This window comes from Homarus americanus, unplaced genomic scaffold (genome assembly GCF_018991925.1).
Source record: "Homarus americanus isolate GMGI-L3 unplaced genomic scaffold, GMGI_Hamer_2.0 scaffold54630, whole genome shotgun sequence".
In the NCBI taxonomy this organism is placed as follows: domain Eukaryota; kingdom Metazoa; phylum Arthropoda; class Malacostraca; order Decapoda; family Nephropidae; genus Homarus; species Homarus americanus.
Window position 1 is genome coordinate 5654 of NW_024735649.1, and position 3983 is coordinate 9636.

Here is a 3983-nt window from a genome sequence, read left to right on the forward strand (position 1 = left end):
GGTTAAAGGGAGACTTCTACAATGGATCGCCTCTTACCTCACTGGACGTCAGGCCCGGGTTCGCGTTGAAGGCTCTATGTCTCCTGTTCAAGAAATGAACCTCGGCACCCCTCAAGGTGGAGTCCTGAGTCCCACCTTGTTTAACACTCTCATGCACTCCATTGCATCACTCCCGTGGCCGACAGAAGTTGTCCACTCAGGATATGCCGACGATGTCCTCCTCCAAGCCCCTGACTACCTCAGCATGCAGGAAGCCCTTGATCTGGTCTCCAGAGTGTGATTCACTTGGTTTCCTTCTTTCAACTGCGAAAACAAAAGCCATGTGGCACGGTCGTGTTGTACCTCCACCCCTTTTCTTATCAGGAACGCCCTTGGACTGGGTTAATGAGACAAAATACCTGGGTGTGTATGTAACTCGCACACGTTGTCAGATCCCTGAAGTCCGCTATCTTCGAGACATATGTTTTCGGCGTCTCGCTCCCCTCTCTACCATGTGCAGGGGTTCCCTTGGTGTCAGCATCCCTGTACTTCTCACCATGTACAAGTCTTTTGTCCGTTCCTGTGTCGACTACGCCGCCCCTGCCCTCGTCAACATTAGTCGGACTGCTGTCAACCGTCTCGAAGTTATCCAGAGGAAAGCTGCTCGTATCATCCTTGGGGCTCCTCAGTGGACACGCTCTACTTCTCTATATAACGAACTTGGTCTTTCCCCCTTACAGGATCGTGTCCAGGAGTTTTACCTAAAAACTGCGTTTCCATTCTACGGGATCCTAGGGGCAACTATGTCCAAACCAACTTGACTACTGCTGTTCGAGACCGACCTCCATCTAGAAGACAGTGGCGAGGGTCACTCATCCGAGCCCTTCAGGAACACGACCTCCTGCCTGATATTGTTGTCACCCCTACTGTTGGTTCGTCTCCTTTTCCCTGGCTGGATTTTCAACCTGAAGTGATTGCCCTCGGTGGACCGCTCCCGAAATCCCAGGTGAACCCTGTTATTCTCTGCAAATACCACCTCTCCAGGATCGCTCACTGGTCCCCAGGTAGGGTCGTCCTCTACACTGATGGTTCTGTTGACCCCGCTACAGGTAGGGCCGGGGCTGGTGTCTACATCTCCCGTCCTCATGCCCCTGAGCCTATCAAACTGTCTCTCAGAGTTTCTGACGGGGCATCCTCCACTCAGGCTGAACTAATAGCCCTCCTTGCTGCCCTTCTCGCTGAGGAAAAAGCAGATGGTTTCTGCCCCTTGCTTGTCTGCTGCGATTCCAGGTCTGCTCTCGACGGGATCGCATTTGGATCTGGGGAAAATAAGGACCTCATCCTCCGAATACGAGGGTTAACATCCACACTTCAGGATGAAGGCCGTCCTGTGACATTCCTATGGATACCTAGTCATGTCGGTATCTTGGGGAATGAGGCAGCAGATGACCTTGCCAAGACTGGCTGCAACAAGGCCACACCTGACTACGTTGTTCCTCGAACACTCTTACAGATTAGGACCCAAATCCGCCGCAAACAGAGAGAAGCTCGGGAAGCAGCCATCCCCCTGGACTCCCCGCCCACATGGTCCGATGTCCTCCGTAAACTTCCTGACTTCTCGTACGTCTACGGGAAAGGGTCGCGGAAAGGGGACGTGATTGCTGCCCGTATCATCATTGGGTATGACTTTGCTTGGGAGATTGGTATCCCCACATCCCCTGAGCAACGCTCTTGTGCGTTATGCAGAAGACCCGACAGCCTCACCCTTATTCACTACCTCCTAAGATGTCCCCACACACAACGCTTCCGTGACGCCTGCTGGACCACCACTCCACGACCCCCTGACGGAGACACGATGATCCTCCCAATACTGGCCAGATATTTTGTAAATAATATTAATTATGTGTTAAAGGAACATCCTTCCTTCCTTAGGCTTTAGTAAGCCCCTTTATAATATTTATACTGTATATACTTTTCACACTTGCCAGATGATTCTGGTGTCATTGTACAGGGGTACCTAGTGACAGCACTAGGATCCCGCTTCCTCTATCAAGGAATAAACAATTGAAATTGAAATTGAATTGAACAGTAGATAGTATTTCAAGCGCTATAATAATTATTTAATGTTTTTTTTTTTTTTTTTTTTAAGATTTATTGGACTGCTACTCCTGCGGACCTGAAGTTACCAGTTTCATACAGGCGTAATAGTGGTAGGTAGACATGAGAGACCGGTGGTTATCACCATTGAAATAACTTATATTACATAAGAATAAAAGCATTTCTATAATCAAGATCCAGGTTTATTTTCATTATATTAGATTACTATTAATTATGACTAAACGGTTGCACAATGAGGGCCATATTATAAAACAGAACATTTATGAACTAAGTTATGCCCTTAAAGACCTTAGTTGAAGCGCAGTCATAACATTGTAACACTAACATTCTCGTTGATTTGCTATATTTGTTCAGATTTAAAGGAATTATGTAAATTAAATCCTCTTAAAGAAAATCCACATTAAGTAATACCACTTTTGACTGCCAATCACGGTAGTCTTAAATGTTACGAAGGACTTGTAAATCTTATTTTAAAACTCTTCTAGACACTGGACAATAAAACCTTTAATGTCTTTCTTGACTGGAACTACAACTCCATGTATGTTCTAAGTTAATGTTTGTTGGGGTCTTGAACAACTTTGCGACCATAGCTCTGGTTTCCCTTCAGAACGCATAAATCTTTCGCCTTTTACTAAAGATTTCCGTGGGGGGGAACAACTCAATGAGTCTTAATTAATTTTTTCTTAGCCCATTCACATGGGCTCACAAAACTAATTCAAATTAGCTGAAAAGAATCATACAATGTCGTAATCAAGTGTATGTGATCTAATGTAGTAAAAAAAAAAAATCTATTCACATATACAACGTCCTGGATGGAACAATTATCCCGACTATTACATATCTAAATCAGGTTGGGAGAATACAGATCTGTCATAAAATTAATTTCATGCACTTATTAAAAATTGCTCTAGACATCAAACAAACCAAGGGTACCTAGGGACAGCACTAGGATCCCGCTTCCTCTATCAAGAAATAAAAAATATTGAAATTGAATTGAAATCTGTAAACCTTTTGAGTTCCCTACTTGAAATATTTGTTCTCTAACCACTTCGGGAGAACGGAGTCCTCCGGAGAGACTCAGGTATTCCAAAATACCGCACAGGGTGTTCATGAAATTTGAATTGGTGAGAGAACACCCTTACTTTGCGTCAACTTAGAGATGTCTGATTACAGATGAAGCGTTCAAGATCCTTTGTGACTGATGTTGAAAGCTTCTATTGTATTTACTGTTAGTGAAATTGTCAATATAAGTCAGGGTAGAATCTACTTTAAGAATGAGGTATCATTGACGTCATCCCTAGAGATGCCAGTAATTGTTAACTGTGGCTGAAGTCACCCCCTTTTCATATATGAACATCACAGAATCTGATGTTCATGGTGAAATTGTTGTAAGGGCGTTAATTAAGAAATTAATTAATTATCCTGAAGGGGACTCTCACGCCACGTATCTCTGAAAATCTAACGGGTGTAACCTAATACTACTTGTCTAACGCTCCGGAACGTTCACCAGGGACTGCCATCTTGAACCTTGAAATCAATTTAATTCTGGTCTTCGATAGCTCAGTCACAGCGAAGTTTGAAAAAAGGATCTTAGGAAAGTAAAATGAGTTCGTAGTCTCATTTTCACGTAGTTGATTGATACGTTTATTGAGATAAAAAAAAATACATCTCAAAGGGATGAAGTGACTTAAGTCATCCGCCACCCCAGTCCAGGAATGTCCCTCTCAGGACTCACATAAATCCCTAATACAGATATATCTTGTATAGTACATAGTTATATTCCAGATGCAAAATTTCTATATTTCTTGAATATTTCATCTACTTTCCTATTTTTAAGCATCCATTCTATTTGCTTGGAGACATTATTTATCTGGGCATTTCTATAT

General features: G+C 43.4%; 1 non-coding gene across 1 annotated transcript; it reads left to right on the forward strand.

Moving 5' to 3' along the window:
- Positions 1 to 2684: 2684 nt before the first annotated feature.
- On the forward strand, positions 2685 to 2800 carry LOC121871596. The gene has a single exon (XR_006089910.1). It is a non-coding gene; the product is annotated as a U5 spliceosomal RNA (small nuclear RNA).
- Positions 2801 to 3983: the final 1183 nt, after the last annotated feature.